This window comes from Marmota monax, unplaced genomic scaffold, assembly GCF_021218885.2.
Source record: "Marmota monax isolate L192 unplaced genomic scaffold, Marmota_monax_Labrador192_F-V1.1 WCK01_AAM20220418_F8-fsc00001, whole genome shotgun sequence".
Taxonomy (NCBI): domain Eukaryota; kingdom Metazoa; phylum Chordata; class Mammalia; order Rodentia; family Sciuridae; genus Marmota; species Marmota monax.
Genome location: NW_026693777.1, coordinates 55,931,325 through 55,946,071, shown reverse-complemented (window position 1 = coordinate 55,946,071; position 14,747 = coordinate 55,931,325).

Sequence of the window (14,747 nt, the reverse complement as noted above, 5' to 3'; positions counted from 1 at the left end):
TGATTGATACCAAACATGTTTTCAAATGTCTTTTTGGCCATTTGTATGTCTTCTTTTGAGAAATAGCCCTTCAGACAGACCTGTTTTAGTCCCCTTTTTTGCTGGTGTGACCAAAAGACCTGACAAGAACAGTAGAGGGGAGAGGAAGTTTACAGGGAGCTCAAGGTTTCAGAGGTCTCAGTCCATAGATGGTCAACTCCCTTGCTCTGGGCCTGAGGTGAGGCAGAACATCATGGCAGAGGAAAGCAAGTTGGGGCAGGGAGAGCATTCCATTCACTAGGGATAAAACATGTACCTTAAAGTCCTGCCCCAGTGACTCACCTCCTCCCACACCCCTACACACCCTGCCTATAGTTTCTACCACTTAGTCCCCATCAGTGGATTAGCACACTAATTAGGCTCTCAAGGCTTTTTGACCATTTTTAAGTGAATTATTTGCTTTATTGTTATTAAGTTGGGTTCCTTACACATTTTTGATATTAACTCATTCTCAGGTGTATGGTTTACAAATATTTTCTCCCAGTGGGTTTACTTTCTTTTAACTTTGTTAGTTGTTTCCTTTGCTGTGAAGAAGCTCTTTAGTTTGAGGTTATCCACTTTGTCTATTTTTGCTTTTGTTGCCTGTGATTTTGGAGTCATATCCAAACAAACCGTTGCCCAGACTCACGTTGTGGAACTTTCCTGTGTTTACTTTGAGTAGTTTTATAGGTCAGGTTTTAATGTTTGTGTCATCCAATTATTTTTTACATAATCCATTTTGAATTGATTTTGTACATGGTGTGAGAGAAGGATTCACTTTTATTCTTCTGCATGTGACTCCAGTTTTTCCAATACCATTTATTGAAGAGATTGTCTTTCCCCATTTTATGTTCTTGATGTTTTTATTGAGTCATTGTAAATGTGTGGGTTATTTCTGGACTTTCTATCCTATTCCTTTAGATGATACATCTATTTTTTTAATGACAGTACCATGCTGTTTGATTATAAATGCTTACATATATTTGGTTACAAATATATTTTGAAATCAGGAAGTGTGATACCTTTAGCTTTGTAGTTTTTGGTCAAGATTGTTTTCACCTTTCTGTTTTTTTTTTTTTGTGGTTCCATATGAATTTAAAGATTGTTTTTCTATTTTTGTGAAAAGTGATTTTGGAATTTTGATAGGGATTGCACTGAGTCTGTAGATTTCTTTGGGGGTAGTATGGACTGTTTAACAATATTAATTCTTCCAATTTATGAGCAGGGATAATTTTCTGTTTATTTGTGGTTGATTCAATTTTTTCATCAGTGGTTTATTGTTTTCATATATAGTTCCACCTTCTTGGCAAAATTTATAGTTAAATATTTACTTTTTTCATTGACTTTGTAAATAACATTTTCTCCCTTAATTTCCTTTTCAGATGTTCATTATTAGTATTCAGAAATGCTATTGCTTTTGTATCCTGAAAATTTACTAAATTTATTTATTAGTTCTAATCTTAGTGGATTCATTAGGGTTTTTTTTTATATATAAAGATCAGCAAGTAGAGATAACTTCTTCCTTTACTATTAGCATATTTTTGCTTTCTTTCTCTCTCCTAATTGCTCTATTTAGGAGTATGTTGAAAAGAAATGGTGGGGGTGTACATCCTTGGCTTGCCCCTGATCTTAGAGGAAAAGCCTTCAACTTTTCCCCATCGACTAGGATGTTAGCTAAGGGTTTGTCATATATAGCTTTTATTATGTTGAGGAACATTCGCTCTATGTCTAATCTATTAAGATTCTATACTTGAAATGAATGACAGTAGAGGGGGTAGACAGAGAAGAGGGGAGAGGAGGGGAGGGGAGGGGGGATAGTAGAGGATAGGAAAGGCAGCAGAATACAACAGACACTAGTATGGCAACATGTAAATCAATGGATGTGTAACTGATATGATTCTGCAATCTGTATACAGGGTAAAAATGGGAGTTCATAACCCACTTGAATCAAAGTGTGAAATATGATATATCAAGAACTATGTAATGTTTTGAACAACCAACAATAAAAAATTAAAAAAAATGCTTATCATTTGAAAATGATAAGCCCAAATCCAGTACTCATATGTAACAATTGTAATTTACTAGCAATTAATGTCTCTAGGTAGAAAATAAAACAATTTATCAATATGGTTATAAAAAAAAAGATTCCATACTTGATCTGTTTTTTTTTCCATGAAAGACTGTTGAATTTTATTAGATGAAAGGATTATATGGTTTTGATTCTTCATTTTGTTAATGTGGCTTAATCACATTGATGGATTCGTGTATGCTGCACATCCTAGGATAAATCCCACCTGATCATGGTGAATGATTCTTTTAATGTGTTGTTGGATTTAGTTTGCTAATATTTTGTTGAGGATTTTTACATCTATGTTCATTAGATATAGTAACCTGTAATTTTTTTTTGTACTTTCCCTATATGGCTTTGGCAACAGAGTAATGCTGGCCTTGTAAAATGAGTTTGGAAATGTTCTCTCCACTATGATTTTTGGAAGAGTTTGAGAAGAATTGGTATTAGCTCTTCTTTAAATATTTGGTAGCATTCAGCAGTGAAACCATCCAGTCATGGGCTTTTCTATGTTGAGGAACTTTTGAGCTTTTGTTTTCTTGTTTTTCTTTTTGATACCAGAGATTGAACCCAGGGGTGCTTAACCACTGAGCAATAAACCCTGTCCTTTTTATTTTTCATTTTGATACAGGGTCTCACTAAGTTGCTGAGGCTGGTCTTGAACATGCAATCCTCCTGTCTCAGCTTCCCTAGCCACTGGGATTGTAGGTATGTGCTATTTATGCTGGGCTGACAAGGAACATTTTTATGAGTGATTCCATCTCAGCACCTACTTGTTATTGGTCATATTTTTTTTTTATTTCTTCATGACTTGGTCTTGATAGATTGTATGTTTCCAGGAATTCATCCATTTCTTTTTTTAAATTAATTAATTTATTTAATTTTATTGGTTCTTCTTAGTTATACATGACAGTAGAATCCATTTTGATAAAATTTTATTGAATTTGTTGGCATATGCTTGCTTGTTTGTAGTGGTTTCTTATGATCCCTTGCATTCCTGAGGTATTATTGAGGATACTTTTAAAGGAGAAGTTTAGAAACATGTCCTGCCTGAGTTCAGCAGTAAACAGTACACTGAGAGGTGATGGGAGGTGGTCTCTGAGGCTGCTGTACCAGACATTTGGAGAAGGACTATAACAAGAGGGCTGACACAATGACAGAACCGTTTCTGGGTTGGTGTTGAAAGAAATGATCCCAAGTATTTCTGGGTTTCAGGCTGTATGGGTGAGATGTGAAGAACCTGGCATAGGGATTTAAATCTTTTCATTAGGTTTGAGGTTTCTCTAGACAAAAACTCACAAGATTGGGGTTGCTGTGCAAAGCATGATTGAGTGGTTTCATATCTTCAGTGAGGCAGGCAGCCATCTCTCTCTGTGTGTCTTTCTCCTCTGGGAGAAAAAATTGGGATTTTCAGCATTAATGTTTCTCTCTCCTCAAGTCCTCAGTTCTCTGCATTTCATTCAGCTCCAGTGTGAAGTACCTCAGCTCTGGATGGGTTTTGAATTTTTATGCAAGCATTTTATCATAGAGCGTTAGAGGTGGAAGATTGGAAAGCCTGTTGCATAGAGACATCATTTTATAGATTAGAAAACTGAGGCCCATGGTACTTACCACAGTAGAAGGTGGTGAAGCTGCATTTAGAGCCCAGGTGTCCTGACTCCATCACATCATATGCAAGACCTGGGAAATAATGAACTTATGGGGAAGATGGCTGCTGCGTACGGGGGTTGCTGAAGTGCTGAGCGTGGTGCTCAAAGCAGCGGCTTTAATAGAGATTTCGCACAGTCTGTTAAAGCTCCTTTCACCGTTAATCTGTAGTGGACCACTTTGCCAAGGAGCAGGAAGAACAAAGAAATCGAAAAAGAGACGCTTGGCTGCTCAGAGCCGCGGGCGCTTTGCTCCCATCTGCTTCCTCTTTCGCTTCGCTCCGGGCGGAGAAGCTGAATGTGCAATCAGCAGTGGATTGTAAGTACCCGAGGCAAAGAAAGCTCAGTGCGCCCCGCCCTTTTTTTTTTTTTTTTTTTTTTTTTTTTTGAATATTTTTTATACAGGGAGAGTTTGTGGATTGGGATTGCTGGCGGGGCTGTGGTTTCTGTGCCGAAAATCCACTCCGCGGGAGCCGCCATTTGCTTTCTGCTTGCTGTCTTGATGGCTCCGTATACACTGACCGGCAGCCGCACCTAGAGGTTGCAGGCAGCTGGGCTGCGTGCCGAGCCCTGTCCTCCGAAGGCTGGACTGCAGCCTCGAGCGTCTCTGTGGCCTGTTCGCCGCTGCACCTTCGGGCAGAGCCTGCTCTGGGGTCGTTCTGCACCCCCCTGCCAGGGGACCCGTGCTCCGGAGGAGGGGGACGGAGAGCCGCGGCGGCAGCCGCTTGGGCCCCTGGGGCCTGGCACCGGGCTGAAGAGCTGCGGAGGCCAGGGCGGCTCTGCTACGGTCGCAGACAAGCGCGGACGCTTGCCAGGGCGGCTCTGCTACGGTCGCAGACAAGCGCGGACGCTTGTCAGCGCGGCCCAGAGTTTCATTTCTAGAAATCTGGACTGGAAACAGAAGCAGCAGTTTGTATAATCCCAAGAACTTGCTTATACCAGGAAGCTGTAAGGGCAACATGAATATTACTGAGGAGATGTAACATGGTGGCAGGCGCAGAGAGATCAAGTCTCTGACATCTTCAACTGTGAGGGCATAGGGAGCCGTAAACTGTCTAAATGCTGTTTGCTCAGGATCACTAGGCAATGCTGAGCTGACGTGGATCTGGGGTGTACAGGCTGGGCCCCTCAGAACACACACACAGAGCCCGAATCGGAGGCAATTAAGCTCCGGTTCGCCTGCTTCATGTGACTCAGCACTAACGATCCCGCTGAAATAATTGGCCGGCCCTTAGGAACTTACAGAGGTAAAAGCCAACCGAGCCTTCATAGGCAGTGGCCACAGGACTGAAACGGGGATTGGGAGAGACAGTCAGGACCCACCCGTTGCATTGGTCATCCGGCAAAGGGAACAAACGGTCACCATTTGCATGGGATATCACCATGGCAGAGAAATGGCGTCATGGGCGGAGGAGATAACTGCAGTGAAACCAGCGCGACAGGTGTGTAATCCCCTAGCCATCTCTCTCCACACAGCGGGGGAAACCTTAAGGGCCACTCCCAGCTCTCCTGTGAACGCAATAACCAGACCGAGGGAACCAGGAGTGGCGCAGGACTCGCGGCGCGGAACTCCCGGCTACCGCTCCCACCAGTGCTGACAACTGAGGTCTCTTGCACCAGCTACCGGGGGCGTGGCTACAGGAGGGCAAGCAAATTCGCTGGGGGATCTCAGCCCCAAGCTCTACAAACTTAGGGTCTGAGGGAGGCAAACAGGGAGAGTGAGCCCAGGTGTTCATGAAAACAGGGCTCCCAGGAGCAGCAGACCTGGCGTGTAGACAGTATTGTGGTGAGCGCCACAGGTGAGCACGGCCTGGCTTGAGGAAACACAAGACAAGGCCCTAGACACTCAGGATTGGAGACCCGCCCAGTCTAGGAGAAAGAGCTGCTGCACAGTGAATGGTTCCCACCTATTGACAGGAGAAGCTTGGCCCAGTGGGCACAGCTCCACCTACTGGAAGAGAAGTTAATAGAACTCTAGGACTGCATTTATTATTATTATTATTATCATTTTTTTTTCTTTTCTTTTTCTTTTTTTTTTCTTTCTTCTTTTTCTTTCATTTTCAATTTTTATTTGTTGTTGTTCTTTAATTTTTTTTCAATGTTTCTATTTTTTTTAATTCTTTTAATTTTATTATTATTATTTTTTTAATTTTAATTTTCATTTTTTATTATCACTATTATTTTTGTTAAAATTTTTTTTCCGTCTTTTCTTTCTTTCTTTATTATCTAATCTTTGTTATTCTTGTTTCTTTTGTCTTTTCATTTCTTTTCAATCTTCTTATTCCCCCTTCCTTGAATTCTACCTCCCTACTCTCATTCTCTTTAGTGACTTCTTCCCTTCCCTTCTAATATCTTTCCTCTCAAGCATCAAATAAATCTATAAGAGTAAACAGTAACTCAGCAGTCAAACAGAACAAGAAGTAACATGAGCAGCATAAAAAAGCAAGGAAGAAAAGGAGTACAAACAATGAAGGACAGCCTAAATATTCAGGAGGACCTAGAGTCAGCAGAAAAATGGTCATATAAAGAACTCAAGGAACACCTTAGACAGATGGAATGGAACCTTAAAGAAGATACGAGACAGCAAATCCAAACAGTGAAAGAACACTTTGAAAATGAATTACATAGACAGATAAAAGAAGAAGTTAAGCATCTTTATCAGGAGATTGAGATTATAAAAAAAAACCAAACAATAATTCTAGAAATGAAGGAAACGATAAACCAAATTAAAAACTCAATTGAGAGTATCACTAACAGAGTGGAGCAAGTAGAAGCCAGAACATCAGATAATGAAGACAAAATATATCATCTTGAAAAGAGCCTAGCCAACTCAGAAAGGCTGGTTAAAAACCACGAGAAAAACATCCAAGAGATATGGGATAACATAAAGAAACCAAACCTACGAGTCATCGGGATAGAAGAAGGTACAGAGATTCAAACCAAGGGAATGAGTAACCTGCTGAAAGAAATAATTACAGAAAACTTTCCAGAAATAAAAAAGGAAACGGATATACAAATTGTAGATGCATACAGGACACCGAGCACACAAAATCACAGTAGACCAACGCCAAGACACATTGTTATGAAGATATCCAATATACAGAACAAAGAGAAAATACTAAAAGCTACAAGAGAAAGGAGGCAGATTACATTCAGGGGTAAACCAATAAGGTTAACAACGGATTTTTCATCACAGACGCTGAAAGCGAGAAGATCCTGGAACAACGTATTTCAAACACTGAAAGACAACGGATGCCAACCAAGAATTCTGTATCCAGCAAAATTAAGCTTCAGGTACGATAACGAAATAAAAATCTTTCATGATAAACAAAAGCTAAAAGAATTTGCAGCCAGAAAACCAGCATTGCAAAGCATCTTGAGCAAAACACTACACGAGGAAGAAATGAAAAACAATAACCAAAACCATCAGTGGGAAGTGCCTCTATAAAGACAGAGGGCGGGGGGAAAGCTAACCATGGAGAAACAAACTAAATTAAAAAAAAAAAAAAAGAAGATAAATAATCAAACATGGCTGGAAGTACAAACCATATATCAATAGTAACTCTAAACATTAATGGCTTAAACTCTCCAATAAAGCGACATAGGCTGGTAACATGGATTAAAAAAACAAATCCAACAATATGCTGCCTCCAGGAGACACATCTGATTGGAAAAGACATACACAGGCTGAAGGTGAAAGGTTGGGAAAAAATATACCATGCACACGGTCCTCGTAAGCAAGCAGGGGTGGCCATCCTCATATCGAATAAAATTGACTTCAAGACTAAATTAATCAAAAGGGATAAGGAAGGACATTATATACTGTTAAAAGGAACCATTTACCAACAAGACATAACAATTATCAATATTTATGCACCAAATAATGGTGCTGCGACGTTCATAAAACAAATTCTCCTCAAGTTCAAGAATCAAATAGACCACAACACAATAATTATGGGTGACTTCAACACACCTCTCTCACAATTGGACAGATCCTCCAAACAAAAGCTGAATAAAGAAACTATAGAACTCAATATCACAATCAACAACCTAGACTTAACTGACATATATAGAATATATCAACCATCATCAAGTGGATATACTTTTTTCTCAGCAGCACATGGATCCTCCTCAAAAATAGACCATATATTATGCCATAGGGCAACCCTCAGTAAATATACAGGGGTGGAGATAATACCATGCATTTTATCTGATCATAATGGAATGAAACTGGAAATCAATGATAAAAGACGGAAGGAAAAATCCTACATCACATGGAAAATGAACAATATGTTACTGAATGATCAATGGGTTACAGAAGACATAAAGGAAGAAATCAAAAAATTCTTAGAGATAAATGAAAATACAGACACAACATATCGGAATCTATGGGACACAATGAAAGCAGTTTTAAGAGGGAAATTCATCGCTTGGAGGTCATTCCTCAAAAAAAGGAAAAACCAACAAATAAATGAGCTCACACTTCATCTCAAAGCCCTAGAAAAGGAAGAGCAAAACAACAGCAAATGTAGCAGAAGGCAAGAAATAATTAAAATCAGAGCGGAAATCAATGAAATTGAAACAAAAGAAACTATTGAAAAAATTAACAAAACTAAAAGTTGGTTCTTTGAAAAAATAAATAAGATCGACAGACCCTTAGCCATGCTAACGAAGAGAAGAAGAGAGAGAACTCAAATCACTAACATACGGGATGAAAAAGGCAATATCACAACAGACACTACAGAAATACAGAAGACAATTAGAAATTATTTTGAAAACCTATATTCCAATAAAATAGAAGATAGTGAAGACATTGATAAATTCCTTAAGTCATATGATTTGCCCAGACTGAGTCAGGAGGATACTCACAACTTAAACAGACCAATAACAATAGATGAAATAGAAGAAGCAATCAAAAGACTTCCAACCAAGAAAAGCCCAGGACCGGATGGGTATACAGCGGAGTTTTACAAAACCTTTAAGGAAGAATTAATACCAATACTTTTCAAGTTATTTCAGGAAATAGAAAAAGAAGGAGCTCTGCCAAATTCATTCTATGAGGCCAACATCACCCTGATTCCGAAACCAGACAAAGACACCTCAAAGAAAGAAAACTACAGACCAATATCTCTGATGAACATAGATGCAAAAATCCTCAATAAAATTCTGGCGAACCGGATACAAAGGCACATCAAAAAAATTGTGCACCATGATCAAGTTGGATTCATCCCTGGGATGCAAGGCTGGTTCAATATACGGAAATCAATAAATGTTATTCACCACATCAATAGACTTAAAAATAAGAACCATATGATCATCTCAATAGACGCAGAAAAAGCATTCGACAAAGTACAGCATCCCTTTATGTTCAAAACATTAGAAAAACTAGGGATAACAGGAACTTACCTCGACATTGTAAAAGCTATCTACGCTAAGCCTCAGGCTAGCATCATTCTCAATGGAGAAAAATTGAAGGCATTCCCCCTAAAATCTGGAACAAGACAGGGATGCCCTCTATCACCACTTCTATTCAATATAGTTCTCGAAACACTGGCCAGAGCAATTAGACAGACGAAAGAAATTAAAGGCATAAAAATAGGAAAGGAAGAACTTAAATTATCACTATTTGCAGATGACATGATTCTATACCTAGAAGACCCAAAAGGGTCTACAAAAAAACTACTAGAACTAATAAATGAATTCAGCAAAGTGGCAGGATATAAAATCAACACGCATAAATCAAAGGCATTTCTGTATATCAGCGACAAAACTTCTGAAACGGAAATGAGGAAAAACACTCCATTCACAATATCCTCAAAAAAAATAAAATACTTGGGAATCAACCTAACAAGAGAGGTGAAAGATTTATATAATGAAAACTACAAAACCCTAAAAAGAGAAGTAGAAGAAGATCTTAGAAGATGGAAAAATATACCCTGTTCATGGATAGGCAGAACTAACATCATCAAAATGGCGATATTACCAAAAGTTCTCTATAGGTTTAATGCAATGCCAATCAAAATCCCAACGGCATTTCTTGTAGAAATGGATAAAGCAATCATGAAATTCATATGGAAAAATAAAAGACCCAGAATAGCAAAAGCAATTCTAAGCAGGAAGTGTGAATCAGGCGGTATAGCGATACCAGACTTAAAACTATATTACAGAGCAATAGTAACAAAAACAGCATGGTACTGGTACCAAAACAGGAGGGTGGACCAATGGTACAGAATAGAGGACACAGAGACTAATCCACAAAGCTACAACTATCTTATATTTGATAAAGGAGCTAAAAGCATGCAATGGAGGGAGGATAGCATCTTCAACAAATGGTGCTGGGAAAACTGGAAATCCATATGCAACAAAATGAAACAGAATCCCCTCCTCTCGCCATGCACAAAAGTTAACTCAAAGTGGATCAAGGAGCTAGATATCAAATCAGAGACTCTGCGTCTGATAGAAGAAAAAGTTGGCTCCGATCTACATATTGTAGGGTCGGGCTCCAAATTCCTTAATAGGACACCCATAGCACAAAAGTTGATAACAAAAATCAACAAATGGGACTTACTTAAACTGAAAAGTTTTCTCTCAGCAAGAGAAACAATAAAAGAGGTAAATAGGGAGCCTACATCATGGGAACAAATTTTTACTCCTCACACTTCAGATAGAGCCCTAATATCCAGAGTATACAAAGAACTCAAAAAATTAAACAATAAGAAAACAAATAACCCAATCAACAAATGGGCCAAAGACCTGAACAGACACTTCTCAGAGGAGGACATACAATCAATCAACAAGTACATGAAAAAATGCTCACCATCTCTAGCAGTCAGAGAAATGCAAATCAAAACCACCCTAAGATACCATCTCACTCCAGTAAGATTGGCAGCCATTATGAAGTCAAACAACAACAAGTGCTGGAGAGGATGTGGGGAAAAGGGTACTCTTGTACATTGCTGGTGGGACTGCAAACTGGTGCGGCCAATCTGGAAAACAGTATGGAGACTCCTGGGAAAGCTGGGAATGGAACCACCATTTGACCCAGCTATTGCCCTTCTTGGACTTTTCCCTGAAGACCTTAAAAGAGCGTACTACAGGGATACTGCTACATCGATGTTCATAGCAGCACAATTCACAATTGCTAGACTGTGGAACCAACCCAGATGCCCTTCAATAGATGAATGGATAAAAAAAATGTGGCATTTATACACCATGGAGTATTACGCAGCACTAAAAAATGACAAAATCATAGAATTTGCAGGGAAATGGATGGCACTAGAGCAGATTATGCTTAGTGAAGCTAGCCAATCCCTAAAAAACAAATACCAAATGTCTTCTTTGATATAAGGAGAGCAACTAAGAACAGAGCAGGGAGGAAGAGCAGGAAGAAAAGATTAACATTAAACAGATACATGAGGTGGGATGGAAAGGGAGAGAAAAGGGAAATTGCATGGTAATGGAGGGAGACCCTCATTGTTATACAAAATTACATATAAGAGGTTGTGAGGGGAATGGGAAAATAAACAAGGAGAGATATGAATTACAGTGGATGGGGTAGAGAGAGAAGATGGGAGGGGAGGGAGGGGGGATGGTAGAGGATAGGAAAGGTAGCAGAATACAACAGTTACTAATAGGGCATTATGTAAAAATGTGGATGTGTAACCGATGTGATTCTGCAATCTGTATTTGGGGTAAAATTGGGAGTTCATAACCAACTTGAATCTAATGTATGAAATATGATATGTGAAGAGCTTTATAATGTTTTGAACAACCAATAAAAAAAAAATTAAAAAAAAAAAAAAAAAAGAAATAATGAACTTATTTTAAAGAAATTTATAGCAAATTCAAGGATGCTATTCAAGTGTATAAAAGGTGATTATTCTACTATGTTCAGTTTAGATTACTGATCTAGCTGTGGAAGTTAATATTCCATAGTTAGTCAAAAAGCAACAGATTAAATATGAGTAATAACTACAAGGCAGATCTTAGCTGCCTCTAAAACTCGTCAGTGTGGTGACTAGTAAAGAAGAGTTATAATAAAAGAAAAAAAAGATATATTTCTATATCAAATTAAACCAAATGTCTACAATTTATAACAGAAACCATTGCTCCTTCACTCCTGTAATATTTTCCCTTCCATATCCCTCATTTTTGAGAAGAAATCATCTTGAAACTAAACAAACCACTGACTCCACTTCTGTGATCATTAACACTGATGTCTCTTTCTGTTTCAAGCTGTTTGCTTTACCTTTTCCTTGGCTGCACCAGTGTAAGAGTGTGTGTGGTGGAGCTGAGCAGATTCATTTTGAATGACTCCTGGCCTGGGGAAAGAAGAGGGTGTGGGACAGAGTCATGTGTAGCTGGAAGATCTAGCCATAAACTAATGGTCTTTTCTCTAAGGACATTTCCCCTATGATGCTCTTCACACAGCTCAGTAGCAGCTCATGCTTATCCCCTTGGGGAGGGACAAGGCAATTAGAGAGAAGAAAACACCTATAATTCTTCATGAATTTGGTTTCAAAAGCTTTATCCTATATTCTAGTAGCTGAGAGAAGGAATATAGGAAGCGAATTAAGATATTGTGTGTCTTTTCAATAACTGAATTTTTTCATGTATATTTTTATATAATTTTTTTTATAGAGAGAGAGATGAGAGGGGGGAGAGAGAGAGAGAGAGAATTTTAATCTTTATTTTTTTTAGTTTTCGGCGGACACAACATCTTTGTATGTGGTGCTGAGGATCGAACCCCAGCTGCACGCATGCCAGGTGAGCACGCTACTGCTTGAGCCACATCCCCAGCCCATTTTTATATAATTTTATATGAATATATATGTATGATCATATCATACAGATTTGGTGCTTTACATACTTAAAAAGTTTTTTATGGCACCTTCATGCTTAATGGTTTAGTCAAAAGAAGAGTTTTTGGGGTGACTGAGACTGGGTGTGGGGCTACTAACTGCTCATACAGAGTTTAAAGCAGTCTTCCTATTTATTTTAATATTTGTTTTTTAGTTGTAGTTGGACACAATTGCCACAGTCTGGCTGGGCAAAATAACTGGGAGGTGACAAGCAACTTGAAGGTTGAAGTGGGAACTGCTTTATTGTGGAACAGCAGAGGTATATATATCTAACTGATTACATACAGATTGACTCAATCAGCATCATCCAATCATAGCATTGCTCCCCTACAGATACAGCAATCAGCCAATAAGGAGTCCCCACCATCTTGATGGCTCGGTGGCGTTGCCTCACAAACCACTCCTCCTGGCAAACTGCCAGGCACCATCTTGATTTGATCGCGGCCTCCAACATCTCCCCCTTTTTGTTTTATTAAACAACAAGTATGTGGCTTAGGGACTGTGCCTGTCTTAGGTAGTCCAATACCACATATGGTCCTTACTCGTCACTGGATGGTCTGACCTCAAATTGTTAGCCTCCTGGCTTAGGTTGGTACCATTGTAATTGGATCTTACCTGTCTTTGACTACCGGCCCAATATATTTAGCCATACTTGTGGATCTTGCCCTGTTTCTAGGGCTATCATGGCCTGTTTAACGACCATAGTGGTTTCTTTTTGTTGTCTGTGTAATTTACACAAACACCATAAACAACCTGCCACAAGCAGAAGGACGAGAATACAAAATGCCATAATTCCAAGCCATTGACAGCTCCAAGTGAGAAACCCTTGGAAAAATTTTACCACTGATGACACCGTTGGCAAAGACATCTTGGTACTATTAAGAGTTACAAATTGTTGTCTCAATAGATTAGTTAAATTTTGAAACTTTACATTCCATGTGCCATTAAGCATGGCTCCTAGTTGTCTGGAAAGATCTGCTGCTCGAGAAATATTAAGTGATACACAGTCCAGGTAAGTTCTGTAAGCAGCTTAAAGCAGAGGAATCCACTAATACGTCTATTTCTTCTTGAAGTAAATCGACTCTTTGGTTGAGCATCAGAATTCCATTTCTAAGATGATCATTAATAATGTTTTGTGTTTGTAAAGCTTGTGCTACTTGTTGAGTTACATTATTCATTGATGCAGCAGTTTGTACAGTTTGTGTGACAGCTATCGCAGAAGCTGTAGCAGCAGCAGCAGAAACAGCAACAGCTGTGATGATGGCAGCTGTAATTCCGAAGTCTCGTTTGGTTCTCAGTAATACTGGAAATTCTTCTATTTTTGTCTTCACTGGCACTGGGATGAAGGTAGGAATCCTGGCAATGATGGCTAAAGAAAATTGTGTAGCATCCCAGCAGACACTAAGAAAACAATTTTCTGAACAATTTAGTACATTATCCTGAACAAAATTATTAGATATAATGAAAAGGAAAGGTGAAAGTAAACAAACAGGAGTAGGTTTGAAATCTATATATTTAGTCTTATTTATTTGTACATTGGTCTCAAATGTAGTACTAGTATTATAATTGTAAGACCCATTAAACATTGATCCTCCTTTTATAAATCCTATAGGTGAAATATCCATACAAGCCCTCTGTCCACAAAATGACCAAATTAGGAGGCGTTTCCGTAGTGTGGTGGTTATCACGTTCGCCTCACAAAATGACCAAATAATAAATGGATCTGGTGAAATTACTGAGATACCCCTTGGAGAACTAGCTATAATTTTTATCTCACCTTCATAATCGGGATCAATTACCCCAGGACTTATCATAAGTCCTTTTAGAGTAGAAGAACTGCGTCCTAATAATAAGCCTACTGTTCCTTGGGGAAGAGGTCCTTTCACCCCTGTGGGGATGATTTGAACTCCCATCTCTGGAGTTGGTACTGCTCTGGCGGAGGCGCAGATGTCCAACCCTGCGCTCCCTCTGGTTTGTCTGATAAGGGAGTTAACAGATAATGTGTCCTGGGCACTACCCTGATGGTGTTGCTGGGTTTCTTCAATGCCCCGTATTGGCAACGGAGTACCCTCTACAGTAGTCTGAGAACGGCATTCACTAGCCCAATGTTTTCCTCTAGGACATCGTGGGCAAACACCTGGTATTTTTCTTTTC